Genomic DNA, 17569 nt, shown 5'->3' on the forward strand with positions numbered 1-17569 from the left:
AGAATTTAGCAAGGGCCTCGCACCTTCTGATGCATCAGGTAGGTGCACAATAGCATAGCCTAACCCTCTGTACTTTGGTCTATATTGATGCGGGACATAGACAGCCAGCTGATGACCAATCCATTAGTGCAATGGATGGCTGGAAGCATTTGTCTTTGCCTTTGCAATACCACAGAAGCAATGCATGGTCAATGTACAGCAATGACACACCTGTGTGAACAGCCAGGAGACCCCCCCCCCCCCATGTTATGTTACATAGTTACATAGTTAGTACGGTCGAAAAAAGACATATGTCCATCAAGTTCAACCAGGGAATTAAGGGGTAGGGGTGTGGCGCGATATTGGGGAAGGGATGAGATTTTATATTTCTTCATAAGCATTAATCTTATTTTGTCAATTAGGAACATTCAGCACCCACCCGCTATCAAGGCAGCTGCCTATCATGTCATGCCCTACCTGCACAGGTGTGCTGGCTACTCAAATGATCCAATTAAGGAGGCCATTTAGTCAGCAGCAGCAGAAGTCCTGTGCCTGGACGCTCCAACAGCGGCCAGACACAAGCAGAAGCAGAAGCAGCAGCAGCACCACCTTTTGTTTTTTGGCTGCAGCAGCAGCAGCAGCAAGGCCCACAGGGCTGGCTAGCTGGCTAGCCAGCAAGCAGGTAGCAATGAAAGTAGGAATCTTTCTTTTTAACCCTGTAAGGGGGTGGTGCACTGTACCCGAAGATACTGCCATATCGGGTCAATGCATAGGGCGACGGAAGCAAGCTTCGAAATCGGCCCCCGTTCTCAAAAATCCATTTAATATATGGTCCCCAGATAGGGGACGTATCAGATATTAAACTGATAAGAACAGATACTACACTTGATCTTAGCCAAAAGGCCGAGAAGCGATAACCGTGAAAGGGGCGGGCCCAACAAGGTCCCCTTCATGGGCACTATCACTGCTTGCTGTCAGGGAGGCTGCCAGACAATTTTCCATGCACACTCTGGGCTGGGGGGCAGTCAACCACCAGTACACACAGCAGAACCTAAACCCATACCATTATTGCTAAGCAGCAAGACAGGGGCCCATTGCACTCCCACGGGGCCTTTTTAAATGCAATCCATAACCCGGATTTGCCAGGAACCCTTCTTACTCCTCCTACTTGCATGTGACACTGGGCTTAGGATCTGCATAGGAAACACACACACAAGCACACACCTACCTTTGTTGCCTGCAGATGCCTCCTTGGCTGTCCCCAAACGGTATCAAACCAACACCCACGGGAAGCTGTAAGCATAGAGGACATGCCTGCACCCCATTGGACTTACCTGTGTGGGTTAAATCCGGGTTATTTGACAACCTATGGCGGTGATGGTTCTGCTCAGGCAGAGCAGTGCTGATGCTCCTCATAAAGCTGTCGCTGCTGTGAAGGTTCTAGGTGACATCACAAATCCCTATGGTTACATACACAACAAAGCTGGGTTGTTGTTGTTTACACTCTGCAAGGCCTGTGGAAGTGAGTGACATCATAGCACTGTAGTTCTGAGGGTTCTAGATGGATGCAACAATCTCCTGTTGCTTCTATGAAGGCCATAATAGACGACATCACCAAACAGCTCCATAGTCACATACACAGCAAAGGAGAGATGTTGTTTACACCTAGTGATGTCAGTGGTATTGAGTGACATCACAGCACAGTGCTAAGGCTCCTGGGCCTGGACACAGCAGCGGCTGCAATATCTCAACGGAGAATACGTTTATATATATGTGTGTGTGTGCGCGTATATATATATATATATATATATATATATATATATATATATTTCTCCGCCGAAATCACTTTTAAACCCATTTCCACCTTTTTTTCCCTTCTCTTCCTCTTACTTTTTTTTCACGTTTTTTTACGTTTTTCTCCTTTTCGCCTCTTTTCTGGGCGTATTATTCTTCTTTTTCTTCTTTTTTTTCGTCTAATGCATACCCCATCAGTGCAGCAATGCTTATTCAATACCGCCAGCAGATGGAGACACTGGGGGATAATTTTCTAAGGATTTATACTGATTTTTCCTGTCTGAATTTGTCGCACAGAAAGTTGCAGGCCAAATATGTGTGACATTTCTGCGACTTTAGCTTCTAGAGCATTTTTACAACATTATACATAGGTGCTGAATACATAAAAAGCGACTGTTCAGCGACAGACAAGTCGCATCGGCTGAAAGTAGGCCAGAATGTCAGTCCATGTTGGAGCAGGTTTAGATACAGTCTAAAGCATAGATCTCAAAGTCTGTGCACAGAATTTAGCAAGGGCCTCGCACCTTCTGATGCATCAGGTAGGTGCACAATAGCATAGCCTAACCCTCTGTACTTTGGTCTATATTGATGCGGGACATAGACAGCCAGCTGATGACCAATCCATTAGTGCAATGGATGGCTGGAAGCATTTGTCTTTGCCTTTGCAATACCACAGAAGCAATGCATGGTCAATGTACAGCAATGACACACCTGTGTGAACAGCCAGGAGACCCCCCCCCCCCCATGTTATGTTACATAGTTACATAGTTAGTACGGTCGAAAAAAGACATATGTCCATCAAGTTCAACCAGGGAATTAAGGGGTAGGGGTGTGGCGCGATATTGGGGAAGGGATGAGATTTTATATTTCTTCATAAGCATTAATCTTATTTTGTCAATTAGGAACATTCAGCACCCACCCGCTATCAAGGCAGCTGCCTATCATGTCATGCCCTACCTGCACAGGTGTGCTGGCTACTCAAATGATCCAATTAAGGAGGCCATTTAGTCAGCAGCAGCAGAAGTCCTGTGCCTGGACGCTCCAACAGCGGCCAGACACAAGCAGAAGCAGAAGCAGCAGCAGCACCACCTTTTGTTTTTTGGCTGCAGCAGCAGCAGCAGCAAGGCCCACAGGGCTGGCTAGCTGGCTAGCCAGCAAGCAGGTAGCAATGAAAGTAGGAATCTTTCTTTTTAACCCTGTAAGGGGGTGGTGCACTGTACCCGAAGATACTGCCATATCGGGTCAATGCATAGGGCGACGGAAGCAAGCTTCGAAATCGGCCCCCGTTCTCAAAAATCCATTTAATATATGGTCCCCAGATAGGGGACGTATCAGATATTAAACTGATAAGAACAGATACTACACTTGATCTTAGCCAAAAGGCCGAGAAGCGATAACCGTGAAAGGGGCGGGCCCAACAAGGTCCCCTTCATGGGCACTATCACTGCTTGCTGTCAGGGAGGCTGCCAGACAATTTTCCATGCACACTCTGGGCTGGGGGGCAGTCAACCACCAGTACACACAGCAGAACCTAAACCCATACCATTATTGCTAAGCAGCAAGACAGGGGCCCATTGCACTCCCACGGGGCCTTTTTAAATGCAATCCATAACCCGGATTTGCCAGGAACCCTTCTTACTCCTCCTACTTGCATGTGACACTGGGCTTAGGATCTGCATAGGAAACACACACACAAGCACACACCTACCTTTGTTGCCTGCAGATGCCTCCTTGGCTGTCCCCAAACGGTATCAAACCAACACCCACGGGAAGCTGTAAGCATAGAGGACATGCCTGCACCCCATTGGACTTACCTGTGTGGGTTAAACCCGGGTTATTTGACAACCTATGGCGGTGATGGTTCTGCTCAGGCAGAGCAGTGCTGATGCTCCTCATAAAGCTGTCGCTGCTGTGAAGGTTCTAGGTGACATCACAAATCCCTATGGTTACATACACAACAAAGCTGGGTTGTTGTTGTTTACACTCTGCAAGGCCTGTGGAAGTGAGTGACATCATAGCACTGTAGTTCTGAGGGTTCTAGATGGATGCAACAATCTCCTGTTGCTTCTATGAAGGCCATAATAGACGACATCACCAAACAGCTCCATAGTCACATACACAGCAAAGGAGAGATGTTGTTTACACCTAGTGATGTCAGTGGTATTGAGTGACATCACAGCACAGTGCTAAGGCTCCTGGGCCTGGACACAGCAGCGGCTGCAATATCTCAACGGAGAATACGTTTATATATATGTGTGTGTGTGCGCGTATATATATATATATATATATATATATATATATATATATATATATATTCTCCGCCGAAATCACTTTTAAACCCATTTCCACCTTTTTTTCCCTTCTCTTCCTCTTACTTTTTTTTCACGTTTTTTTACGTTTTTCTCCTTTTCGCCTCTTTTCTGGGCGTATTATTCTTCTTTTTCTTCTTTTTTTTCGTCTAATGCATACCCCATCAGTGCAGCAATGCTTATTCAATACCGCCAGCAGATGGAGACACTGGGGGATAATTTTCTAAGGATTTATACTGATTTTTCCTGTCTGAATTTGTCGCACAGAAAGTTGCAGGCCAAATATGTGTGACATTTCTGCGACTTTAGCTTCTAGAGCATTTTTACAACATTATACATAGGTGCTGAATACATAAAAAGCGACTGTTCAGCGACAGACAAGTCGCATCGGCTGAAAGTAGGCCAGAATGTCAGTCCATGTTGGAGCAGGTTTAGATACAGTCTAAAGCATAGATCTCAAAGTCTGTGCACAGAATTTAGCAAGGGCCTCGCACCTTCTGATGCATCAGGTAGGTGCACAATAGCATAGCCTAACCCTCTGTACTTTGGTCTATATTGATGCGGGACATAGACAGCCAGCTGATGACCAATCCATTAGTGCAATGGATGGCTGGAAGCATTTGTCTTTGCCTTTGCAATACCACAGAAGCAATGCATGGTCAATGTACAGCAATGACACACCTGTGTGAACAGCCAGGAGACCCCCCCCCCCCATGTTATGTTACATAGTTACATAGTTAGTACGGTCGAAAAAAGACATATGTCCATCAAGTTCAACCAGGGAATTAAGGGGTAGGGGTGTGGCGCGATATTGGGGAAGGGATGAGATTTTATATTTCTTCATAAGCATTAATCTTATTTTGTCAATTAGGAACATTCAGCACCCACCCGCTATCAAGGCAGCTGCCTATCATGTCATGCCCTACCTGCACAGGTGTGCTGGCTACTCAAATGATCCAATTAAGGAGGCCATTTAGTCAGCAGCAGCAGAAGTCCTGTGCCTGGACGCTCCAACAGCGGCCAGACACAAGCAGAAGCAGAAGCAGCAGCAGCACCACCTTTTGTTTTTTGGCTGCAGCAGCAGCAGCAGCAAGGCCCACAGGGCTGGCTAGCTGGCTAGCCAGCAAGCAGGTAGCAATGAAAGTAGGAATCTTTCTTTTTAACCCTGTAAGGGGGTGGTGCACTGTACCCGAAGATACTGCCATATCGGGTCAATGCATAGGGCGACGGAAGCAAGCTTCGAAATCGGCCCCCGTTCTCAAAAATCCATTTAATATATGGTCCCCAGATAGGGGACGTATCAGATATTAAACTGATAAGAACAGATACTACACTTGATCTTAGCCAAAAGGCCGAGAAGCGATAACCGTGAAAGGGGCGGGCCCAACAAGGTCCCCTTCATGGGCACTATCACTGCTTGCTGTCAGGGAGGCTGCCAGACAATTTTCCATGCACACTCTGGGCTGGGGGGCAGTCAACCACCAGTACACACAGCAGAACCTAAACCCATACCATTATTGCTAAGCAGCAAGACAGGGGCCCATTGCACTCCCACGGGGCCTTTTTAAATGCAATCCATAACCCGGATTTGCCAGGAACCCTTCTTACTCCTCCTACTTGCATGTGACACTGGGCTTAGGATCTGCATAGGAAACACACACACAAGCACACACCTACCTTTGTTGCCTGCAGATGCCTCCTTGGCTGTCCCCAAACGGTATCAAACCAACACCCACGGGAAGCTGTAAGCATAGAGGACATGCCTGCACCCCATTGGACTTACCTGTGTGGGTTAAACCCGGGTTATTTGACAACCTATGGCGGTGATGGTTCTGCTCAGGCAGAGCAGTGCTGATGCTCCTCATAAAGCTGTCGCTGCTGTGAAGGTTCTAGGTGACATCACAAATCCCTATGGTTACATACACAACAAAGCTGGGTTGTTGTTGTTTACACTCTGCAAGGCCTGTGGAAGTGAGTGACATCATAGCACTGTAGTTCTGAGGGTTCTAGATGGATGCAACAATCTCCTGTTGCTTCTATGAAGGCCATAATAGACGACATCACCAAACAGCTCCATAGTCACATACACAGCAAAGGAGAGATGTTGTTTACACCTAGTGATGTCAGTGGTATTGAGTGACATCACAGCACAGTGCTAAGGCTCCTGGGCCTGGACACAGCAGCGGCTGCAATATCTCAACGGAGAATACGTTTATATATATGTGTGTGTGTGCGCGTATATATATATATATATATATATATATATATATATATATATCTCCGCCGAAATCACTTTTAAACCCATTTCCACCTTTTTTTCCCTTCTCTTCCTCTTACTTTTTTTTCACGTTTTTTTACGTTTTTCTCCTTTTCGCCTCTTTTCTGGGCGTATTATTCTTCTTTTTCTTCTTTTTTTTCGTCTAATGCATACCCCATCAGTGCAGCAATGCTTATTCAATACCGCCAGCAGATGGAGACACTGGGGGATAATTTTCTAAGGATTTATACTGATTTTTCCTGTCTGAATTTGTCGCACAGAAAGTTGCAGGCCAAATATGTGTGACATTTCTGCGACTTTAGCTTCTAGAGCATTTTTACAACATTATACATAGGTGCTGAATACATAAAAAGCGACTGTTCAGCGACAGACAAGTCGCATCGGCTGAAAGTAGGCCAGAATGTCAGTCCATGTTGGAGCAGGTTTAGATACAGTCTAAAGCATAGATCTCAAAGTCTGTGCACAGAATTTAGCAAGGGCCTCGCACCTTCTGATGCATCAGGTAGGTGCACAATAGCATAGCCTAACCCTCTGTACTTTGGTCTATATTGATGCGGGACATAGACAGCCAGCTGATGACCAATCCATTAGTGCAATGGATGGCTGGAAGCATTTGTCTTTGCCTTTGCAATACCACAGAAGCAATGCATGGTCAATGTACAGCAATGACACACCTGTGTGAACAGCCAGGAGACCCCCCCCCCCCATGTTATGTTACATAGTTACATAGTTAGTACGGTCGAAAAAAGACATATGTCCATCAAGTTCAACCAGGGAATTAAGGGGTAGGGGTGTGGCGCGATATTGGGGAAGGGATGAGATTTTATATTTCTTCATAAGCATTAATCTTATTTTGTCAATTAGGAACATTCAGCACCCACCCGCTATCAAGGCAGCTGCCTATCATGTCATGCCCTACCTGCACAGGTGTGCTGGCTACTCAAATGATCCAATTAAGGAGGCCATTTAGTCAGCAGCAGCAGAAGTCCTGTGCCTGGACGCTCCAACAGCGGCCAGACACAAGCAGAAGCAGAAGCAGCAGCAGCACCACCTTTTGTTTTTTGGCTGCAGCAGCAGCAGCAGCAAGGCCCACAGGGCTGGCTAGCTGGCTAGCCAGCAAGCAGGTAGCAATGAAAGTAGGAATCTTTCTTTTTAACCCTGTAAGGGGGTGGTGCACTGTACCCGAAGATACTGCCATATCGGGTCAATGCATAGGGCGACGGAAGCAAGCTTCGAAATCGGCCCCCGTTCTCAAAAATCCATTTAATATATGGTCCCCAGATAGGGGACGTATCAGATATTAAACTGATAAGAACAGATACTACACTTGATCTTAGCCAAAAGGCCGAGAAGCGATAACCGTGAAAGGGGCGGGCCCAACAAGGTCCCCTTCATGGGCACTATCACTGCTTGCTGTCAGGGAGGCTGCCAGACAATTTTCCATGCACACTCTGGGCTGGGGGGCAGTCAACCACCAGTACACACAGCAGAACCTAAACCCATACCATTATTGCTAAGCAGCAAGACAGGGGCCCATTGCACTCCCACGGGGCCTTTTTAAATGCAATCCATAACCCGGATTTGCCAGGAACCCTTCTTACTCCTCCTACTTGCATGTGACACTGGGCTTAGGATCTGCATAGGAAACACACACACAAGCACACACCTACCTTTGTTGCCTGCAGATGCCTCCTTGGCTGTCCCCAAACGGTATCAAACCAACACCCACGGGAAGCTGTAAGCATAGAGGACATGCCTGCACCCCATTGGACTTACCTGTGTGGGTTAAACCCGGGTTATTTGACAACCTATGGCGGTGATGGTTCTGCTCAGGCAGAGCAGTGCTGATGCTCCTCATAAAGCTGTCGCTGCTGTGAAGGTTCTAGGTGACATCACAAATCCCTATGGTTACATACACAACAAAGCTGGGTTGTTGTTGTTTACACTCTGCAAGGCCTGTGGAAGTGAGTGACATCATAGCACTGTAGTTCTGAGGGTTCTAGATGGATGCAACAATCTCCTGTTGCTTCTATGAAGGCCATAATAGACGACATCACCAAACAGCTCCATAGTCACATACACAGCAAAGGAGAGATGTTGTTTACACCTAGTGATGTCAGTGGTATTGAGTGACATCACAGCACAGTGCTAAGGCTCCTGGGCCTGGACACAGCAGCGGCTGCAATATCTCAACGGAGAATACGTTTATATATATGTGTGTGTGTGCGCGTATATATATATATATATATATATATATATATATATATTTCTCCGCCGAAATCACTTTTAAACCCATTTCCACCTTTTTTTCCCTTCTCTTCCTCTTACTTTTTTTTCACGTTTTTTTACGTTTTTCTCCTTTTCGCCTCTTTTCTGGGCGTATTATTCTTCTTTTTCTTCTTTTTTTTCGTCTAATGCACACCCCATCAGTGCAGCAATGCTTATTCAATACCGCCAGCAGATGGAGACACTGGGGGATAATTTTCTAAGGATTTATACTGATTTTTCCTGTCTGAATTTGTCGCACAGAAAGTTGCAGGCCAAATATGTGTGACATTTCTGCGACTTTAGCTTCTAGAGCATTTTTACAACATTATACATAGGTGCTGAATACATAAAAAGCGACTGTTCAGCGACAGACAAGTCGCATCGGCTGAAAGTAGGCCAGAATGTCAGTCCATGTTGGAGCAGGTTTAGATACAGTCTAAAGCATAGATCTCAAAGTCTGTGCACAGAATTTAGCAAGGGCCTCGCACCTTCTGATGCATCAGGTAGGTGCACAATAGCATAGCCTAACCCTCTGTACTTTGGTCTATATTGATGCGGGACATAGACAGCCAGCTGATGACCAATCCATTAGTGCAATGGATGGCTGGAAGCATTTGTCTTTGCCTTTGCAATACCACAGAAGCAATGCATGGTCAATGTACAGCAATGACACACCTGTGTGAACAGCCAGGAGACCTCCCCCCCCCATGTTATGTTACATAGTTACATAGTTAGTACGGTCGAAAAAAGACATATGTCCATCAAGTTCAACCAGGGAATTAAGGGGTAGGGGTGTGGCGCGATATTGGGGAAGGGATGAGATTTTATATTTCTTCATAAGCATTAATCTTATTTTGTCAATTAGGAACATTCAGCACCCACCCGCTATCAAGGCAGCTGCCTATCATGTCATGCCCTACCTGCACAGGTGTGCTGGCTACTCAAATGATCCAATTAAGGAGGCCATTTAGTCAGCAGCAGCAGAAGTCCTGTGCCTGGACGCTCCAACAGCGGCCAGACACAAGCAGAAGCAGAAGCAGCAGCAGCACCACCTTTTGTTTTTTGGCTGCAGCAGCAGCAGCAGCAAGGCCCACAGGGCTGGCTAGCTGGCTAGCCAGCAAGCAGGTAGCAATGAAAGTAGGAATCTTTCTTTTTAACCCTGTAAGGGGGTGGTGCACTGTACCCGAAGATACTGCCATATCGGGTCAATGCATAGGGCGACGGAAGCAAGCTTCGAAATCGGCCCCCGTTCTCAAAAATCCATTTAATATATGGTCCCCAGATAGGGGACGTATCAGATATTAAACTGATAAGAACAGATACTACACTTGATCTTAGCCAAAAGGCCGAGAAGCGATAACCGTGAAAGGGGCGGGCCCAACAAGGTCCCCTTCATGGGCACTATCACTGCTTGCTGTCAGGGAGGCTGCCAGACAATTTTCCATGCACACTCTGGGCTGGGGGGCAGTCAACCACCAGTACACACAGCAGAACCTAAACCCATACCATTATTGCTAAGCAGCAAGACAGGGGCCCATTGCACTCCCACGGGGCCTTTTTAAATGCAATCCATAACCCGGATTTGCCAGGAACCCTTCTTACTCCTCCTACTTGCATGTGACACTGGGCTTAGGATCTGCATAGGAAACACACACACAAGCACACACCTACCTTTGTTGCCTGCAGATGCCTCCTTGGCTGTCCCCAAACGGTATCAAACCAACACCCACATGAAGCTGTAAGCATAGAGGACATGCCTGCACCCCATTGGACTTACCTGTGTGGGTTAAACCCGGGTTATTTGACAACCTATGGCGGTGATGGTTCTGCTCAGGCAGAGCAGTGCTGATGCTCCTCATAAAGCTGTCGCTGCTGTGAAGGTTCTAGGTGACATCACAAATCCCTATGGTTACATACACAACAAAGCTGGGTTGTTGTTGTTTACACTCTGCAAGGCCTGTGGAAGTGAGTGACATCATAGCACTGTAGTTCTGAGGGTTCTAGATGGATGCAACAATCTCCTGTTGCTTCTATGAAGGCCATAATAGACGACATCACCAAACAGCTCCATAGTCACATACACAGCAAAGGAGAGATGTTGTTTACACCTAGTGATGTCAGTGGTATTGAGTGACATCACAGCACAGTGCTAAGGCTCCTGGGCCTGGACACAGCAGCGGCTGCAATATCTCAACGGAGAATACGTTTATATATATGTGTGTGTGTGCGCGTATATATATATATATATATATATATATATATATATATATATATATTTCTCCGCCGAAATCACTTTTAAACCCATTTCCACCTTTTTTTCCCTTCTCTTCCTCTTACTTTTTTTTCACGTTTTTTTACGTTTTTCTCCTTTTCGCCTCTTTTCTGGGCGTATTATTCTTCTTTTTCTTCTTTTTTTTCGTCTAATGCATACCCCATCAGTGCAGCAATGCTTATTCAATACCGCCAGCAGATGGAGACACTGGGGGATAATTTTCTAAGGATTTATACTGATTTTTCCTGTCTGAATTTGTCGCACAGAAAGTTGCAGGCCAAATATGTGTGACATTTCTGCGACTTTAGCTTCTAGAGCATTTTTACAACATTATACATAGGTGCTGAATACATAAAAAGCGACTGTTCAGCGACAGACAAGTCGCATCGGCTGAAAGTAGGCCAGAATGTCAGTCCATGTTGGAGCAGGTTTAGATACAGTCTAAAGCATAGATCTCAAAGTCTGTGCACAGAATTTAGCAAGGGCCTCGCACCTTCTGATGCATCAGGTAGGTGCACAATAGCATAGCCTAACCCTCTGTACTTTGGTCTATATTGATGCGGGACATAGACAGCCAGCTGATGACCAATCCATTAGTGCAATGGATGGCTGGAAGCATTTGTCTTTGCCTTTGCAATACCACAGAAGCAATGCATGGTCAATGTACAGCAATGACACACCTGTGTGAACAGCCAGGAGACCCCCCCCCCCCCATGTTATGTTACATAGTTACATAGTTAGTACGGTCGAAAAAAGACATATGTCCATCAAGTTCAACCAGGGAATTAAGGGGTAGGGGTGTGGCGCGATATTGGGGAAGGGATGAGATTTTATATTTCTTCATAAGCATTAATCTTATTTTGTCAATTAGGAACATTCAGCACCCACCCGCTATCAAGGCAGCTGCCTATCATGTCATGCCCTACCTGCACAGGTGTGCTGGCTACTCAAATGATCCAATTAAGGAGGCCATTTAGTCAGCAGCAGCAGAAGTCCTGTGCCTGGACGCTCCAACAGCGGCCAGACACAAGCAGAAGCAGAAGCAGCAGCAGCACCACCTTTTGTTTTTTGGCTGCAGCAGCAGCAGCAGCAAGGCCCACAGGGCTGGCTAGCTGGCTAGCCAGCAAGCAGGTAGCAATGAAAGTAGGAATCTTTCTTTTTAACCCTGTAAGGGGGTGGTGCACTGTACCCGAAGATACTGCCATATCGGGTCAATGCATAGGGCGACGGAAGCAAGCTTCGAAATCGGCCCCCGTTCTCAAAAATCCATTTAATATATGGTCCCCAGATAGGGGACGTATCAGATATTAAACTGATAAGAACAGATACTACACTTGATCTTAGCCAAAAGGCCGAGAAGCGATAACCGTGAAAGGGGCGGGCCCAACAAGGTCCCCTTCATGGGCACTATCACTGCTTGCTGTCAGGGAGGCTGCCAGACAATTTTCCATGCACACTCTGGGCTGGGGGGCAGTCAACCACCAGTACACACAGCAGAACCTAAACCCATACCATTATTGCTAAGCAGCAAGACAGGGGCCCATTGCACTCCCACGGGGCCTTTTTAAATGCAATCCATAACCCGGATTTGCCAGGAACCCTTCTTACTCCTCCTACTTGCATGTGACACTGGGCTTAGGATCTGCATAGGAAACACACACACAAGCACACACCTACCTTTGTTGCCTGCAGATGCCTCCTTGGCTGTCCCCAAACGGTATCAAACCAACACCCACGGGAAGCTGTAAGCATAGAGGACATGCCTGCACCCCATTGGACTTACCTGTGTGGGTTAAACCCGGGTTATTTGACAACCTATGGCGGTGATGGTTCTGCTCAGGCAGAGCAGTGCTGATGCTCCTCATAAAGCTGTCGCTGCTGTGAAGGTTCTAGGTGACATCACAAATCCCTATGGTTACATACACAACAAAGCTGGGTTGTTGTTGTTTACACTCTGCAAGGCCTGTGGAAGTGAGTGACATCATAGCACTGTAGTTCTGAGGGTTCTAGATGGATGCAACAATCTCCTGTTGCTTCTATGAAGGCCATAATAGACGACATCACCAAACAGCTCCATAGTCACATACACAGCAAAGGAGAGATGTTGTTTACACCTAGTGATGTCAGTGGTATTGAGTGACATCACAGCACAGTGCTAAGGCTCCTGGGCCTGGACACAGCAGCGGCTGCAATATCTCAACGGAGAATACGTTTATATATATGTGTGTGTGTGCGCGTATATATATATATATATATATATATATATATATATATATATATATATTCTCCGCCGAAATCACTTTTAAACCCATTTCCACCTTTTTTTCCCTTCTCTTCCTCTTACTTTTTTTTCACGTTTTTTTACGTTTTTCTCCTTTTCGCCTCTTTTCTGGGCGTATTATTCTTCTTTTTCTTCTTTTTTTTCGTCTAATGCATACCCCATCAGTGCAGCAATGCTTATTCAATACCGCCAGCAGATGGAGACACTGGGGGATAATTTTCTAAGGATTTATACTGATTTTTCCTGTCTGAATTTGTCGCACAGAAAGTTGCAGGCCAAATATGTGTGACATTTCTGCGACTTTAGCTTCTAGAGCATTTTTACAACATTATACATAGGTGCTGAATACATAAAAAGCGACTGTTCAGCGACAGACAAGTCGCATCGGCTGAAAGTAGGCCAGAATGTCAGTCCATGTTGGAGCAGGTTTAGATACAGTCTAAAGCATAGATCTCAAAGTCTGTGCACAGAATTTAGCAAGGGCCTCGCACCTTCTGATGCATCAGGTAGGTGCACAATAGCATAGCCTAACCCTCTGTACTTTGGTCTATATTGATGCGGGACATAGACAGCCAGCTGATGACCAATCCATTAGTGCAATGGATGGCTGGAAGCATTTGTCTTTGCCTTTGCAATACCACAGAAGCAATGCATGGTCAATGTACAGCAATGACACACCTGTGTGAACAGCCAGGAGACCCCCCCCCCCCCATGTTATGTTACATAGTTACATAGTTAGTACGGTCGAAAAAAGACATATGTCCATCAAGTTCAACCAGGGAATTAAGGGGTAGGGGTGTGGCGCGATATTGGGGAAGGGATGAGATTTTATATTTCTTCATAAGCATTAATCTTATTTTGTCAATTAGGAACATTCAGCACCCACCCGCTATCAAGGCAGCTGCCTATCATGTCATGCCCTACCTGCACAGGTGTGCTGGCTACTCAAATGATCCAATTAAGGAGGCCATTTAGTCAGCAGCAGCAGAAGTCCTGTGCCTGGACGCTCCAACAGCGGCCAGACACAAGCAGAAGCAGAAGCAGCAGCAGCACCACCTTTTGTTTTTTGGCTGCAGCAGCAGCAGCAGCAAGGCCCACAGGGCTGGCTAGCTGGCTAGCCAGCAAGCAGGTAGCAATGAAAGTAGGAATCTTTCTTTTTAACCCTGTAAGGGGGTGGTGCACTGTACCCGAAGATACTGCCATATCGGGTCAATGCATAGGGCGACGGAAGCAAGCTTCGAAATCGGCCCCCGTTCTCAAAAATCCATTTAATATATGGTCCCCAGATAGGGGACGTATCAGATATTAAACTGATAAGAACAGATACTACACTTGATCTTAGCCAAAAGGCCGAGAAGCGATAACCGTGAAAGGGGCGGGCCCAACAAGGTCCCCTTCATGGGCACTATCACTGCTTGCTGTCAGGGAGGCTGCCAGACAATTTTCCATGCACACTCTGGGCTGGGGGGCAGTCAACCACCAGTACACACAGCAGAACCTAAACCCATACCATTATTGCTAAGCAGCAAGACAGGGGCCCATTGCACTCCCACGGGGCCTTTTTAAATGCAATCCATAACCCGGATTTGCCAGGAACCCTTCTTACTCCTCCTACTTGCATGTGACACTGGGCTTAGGATCTGCATAGGAAACACACACACAAGCACACACCTACCTTTGTTGCCTGCAGATGCCTCCTTGGCTGTCCCCAAACGGTATCAAACCAACACCCACGGGAAGCTGTAAGCATAGAGGACATGCCTGCACCCCATTGGACTTACCTGTGTGGGTTAAACCCGGGTTATTTGACAACCTATGGCGGTGATGGTTCTGCTCAGGCAGAGCAGTGCTGATGCTCCTCATAAAGCTGTCGCTGCTGTGAAGGTTCTAGGTGACATCACAAATCCCTATGGTTACATACACAACAAAGCTGGGTTGTTGTTGTTTACACTCTGCAAGGCCTGTGGAAGTGAGTGACATCATAGCACTGTAGTTCTGAGGGTTCTAGATGGATGCAACAATCTCCTGTTGCTTCTATGAAGGCCATAATAGACGACATCACCAAACAGCTCCATAGTCACATACACAGCAAAGGAGAGATGTTGTTTACACCTAGTGATGTCAGTGGTATTGAGTGACATCACAGCACAGTGCTAAGGCTCCTGGGCCTGGACACAGCAGCGGCTGCAATATCTCAACGGAGAATACGTTTATATATATGTGTGTGTGTGCGCGTATATATATATATATATATATATATATATATATATATATATATATTTCTCCGCCGAAATCACTTTTAAACCCATTTCCACCTTTTTTTCCCTTCTCTTCCTCTTACTTTTTTTTCACGTTTTTTTACGTTTTTCTCCTTTTCGCCTCTTTTCTGGGCGTATTATTCTTCTTTTTCTTCTTTTTTTTCGTCTAATGCATACCCCATCAGTGCAGCAATGCTTATTCAATACCGCCAGCAGATGGAGACACTGGGGGATAATTTTCTAAGGATTTATACTGATTTTTCCTGTCTGAATTTGTCGCACAGAAAGTTGCAGGCCAAATATGTGTGACATTTCTGCGACTTTAGCTTCTAGAGCATTTTTACAACATTATACATAGGTGCTGAATACATAAAAAGCGACTGTTCAGCGACAGACAAGTCGCATCGGCTGAAAGTAGGCCAGAATGTCAGTCCATGTTGGAGCAGGTTTAGATACAGTCTAAAGCATAGATCTCAAAGTCTGTGCACAGAATTTAGCAAGGGCCTCGCACCTTCTGATGCATCAGGTAGGTGCACAATAGCATAGCCTAACCCTCTGTACTTTGGTCTATATTGATGCGGGACATAGACAGCCAGCTGATGACCAATCCATTAGTGCAATGGATGGCTGGAAGCATTTGTCTTTGCCTTTGCAATACCACAGAAGCAATGCATGGTCAATGTACAGCAATGACACACCTGTGTGAACAGCCAGGAGACCCCCCCCCCCCATGTTATGTTACATAGTTACATAGTTAGTACGGTCGAAAAAAGACATATGTCCATCAAGTTCAACCAGGGAATTAAGGGGTAGGGGTGTGGCGCGATATTGGGGAAGGGATGAGATTTTATATTTCTTCATAAGCATTAATCTTATTTTGTCAATTAGGAACATTCAGCACCCACCCGCTATCAAGGCAGCTGCCTATCATGTCATGCCCTACCTGCACAGGTGTGCTGGCTACTCAAATGATCCAATTAAGGAGGCCATTTAGTCAGCAGCAGCAGAAGTCCTGTGCCTGGACGCTCCAACAGCGGCCAGACACAAGCAGAAGCAGAAGCAGCAGCAGCACCACCTTTTGTTTTTTGGCTGCAGCAGCAGCAGCAGCAAGGCCCACAGGGCTGGCTAGCTGGCTAGCCAGCAAGCAGGTAGCAATGAAAGTAGGAATCTTTCTTTTTAACCCTGTAAGGGGGTGGTGCACTGTACCCGAAGATACTGCCATATCGGGTCAATGCATAGGGCGACGGAAGCAAGCTTCGAAATCGGCCCCCGTTCTCAAAAATCCATTTAATATATGGTCCCCAGATAGGGGACGTATCAGATATTAAACTGATAAGAACAGATACTACACTTGATCTTAGCCAAAAGGCCGAGAAGCGATAACCGTGAAAGGGGCGGGCCCAACAAGGTCCCCTTCATGGGCACTATCACTGCTTGCTGTCAGGGAGGCTGCCAGACAATTTTCCATGCACACTCTGGGCTGGGGGGCAGTCAACCACCAGTACACACAGCAGAACCTAAACCCATACCATTATTGCTAAGCAGCAAGACAGGGGCCCATTGCACTCCCACGGGGCCTTTTTAAATGCAATCCATAACCCGGATTTGCCAGGAACCCTTCTTACTCCTCCTACTTGCATGTGACACTGGGCTTAGGATCTGCATAGGAAACACACACACAAGCACACACCTACCTTTGTTGCCTGCAGATGCCTCCTTGGCTGTCCCCAAACGGTATCAAACCAACACCCACGGGAAGCTGTAAGCATAGAGGACATGCCTGCACCCCATTGGACTTACCTGTGTGGGTTAAACCCGGGTTATTTGACAACCTATGGCGGTGATGGTTCTGCTCAGGCAGAGCAGTGCTGATGCTCCTCATAAAGCTGTCGCTGCTGTGAAGGTTCTAGGTGACATCACAAATCCCTATGGTTACATACACAACAAAGCTGGGTTGTTGTTGTTTACACTCTGCAAGGCCTGTGGAAGTGAGTGACATCATAGCACTGTAGTTCTGAGGGTTCTAGATGGATGCAACAATCTCCTGTTGCTTCTATGAAGGCCATAATAGACGACATCACCAAACAGCTCCATAGTCACATACACAGCAAAGGAGAGATGTTGTTTACA

At 46.4% G+C, this 17569-nt stretch overlaps 8 non-coding genes across 8 annotated transcripts; all 8 read right to left on the minus strand.

Moving 5' to 3' along the window:
• Positions 1-703: 703 nt before the first annotated feature.
• On the minus strand, positions 704-894 carry LOC130327742 (U2 spliceosomal RNA). The gene has a single exon (XR_008872056.1). It is a non-coding gene; the product is annotated as a U2 spliceosomal RNA (small nuclear RNA).
• A 2083-nt stretch (positions 895-2977) lies between these two features.
• On the minus strand, positions 2978-3168 carry LOC130327755 (U2 spliceosomal RNA). Its single transcript, XR_008872067.1, has one exon. It is a non-coding gene; the product is annotated as a U2 spliceosomal RNA (small nuclear RNA).
• A 2087-nt stretch (positions 3169-5255) lies between these two features.
• On the minus strand, positions 5256-5446 carry LOC130327767 (U2 spliceosomal RNA). Its single transcript, XR_008872078.1, has one exon. It is a non-coding gene; the product is annotated as a U2 spliceosomal RNA (small nuclear RNA).
• A 2080-nt stretch (positions 5447-7526) lies between these two features.
• On the minus strand, positions 7527-7717 carry LOC130327779 (U2 spliceosomal RNA). The gene has a single exon (XR_008872089.1). It is a non-coding gene; the product is annotated as a U2 spliceosomal RNA (small nuclear RNA).
• A 2078-nt stretch (positions 7718-9795) lies between these two features.
• On the minus strand, positions 9796-9986 carry LOC130327791 (U2 spliceosomal RNA). The gene has a single exon (XR_008872100.1). It is a non-coding gene; the product is annotated as a U2 spliceosomal RNA (small nuclear RNA).
• Positions 9987-12073: 2087 nt separating this feature from the next.
• Positions 12074-12264, minus strand: LOC130327803 (U2 spliceosomal RNA). The gene has a single exon (XR_008872111.1). It is a non-coding gene; the product is annotated as a U2 spliceosomal RNA (small nuclear RNA).
• Positions 12265-14352: 2088 nt separating this feature from the next.
• LOC130327815 (U2 spliceosomal RNA) lies at positions 14353-14543 on the minus strand. Its single transcript, XR_008872122.1, has one exon. It is a non-coding gene; the product is annotated as a U2 spliceosomal RNA (small nuclear RNA).
• Positions 14544-16629: 2086 nt separating this feature from the next.
• Positions 16630-16820, minus strand: LOC130327827 (U2 spliceosomal RNA). Its single transcript, XR_008872133.1, has one exon. It is a non-coding gene; the product is annotated as a U2 spliceosomal RNA (small nuclear RNA).
• Between the last annotated feature and the right edge of the window lie 749 nt (positions 16821-17569).

Source organism: Hyla sarda, unplaced genomic scaffold (genome assembly GCF_029499605.1).
Source record: "Hyla sarda isolate aHylSar1 unplaced genomic scaffold, aHylSar1.hap1 scaffold_303, whole genome shotgun sequence".
NCBI lineage: Eukaryota > Metazoa > Chordata > Amphibia > Anura > Hylidae > Hyla > Hyla sarda.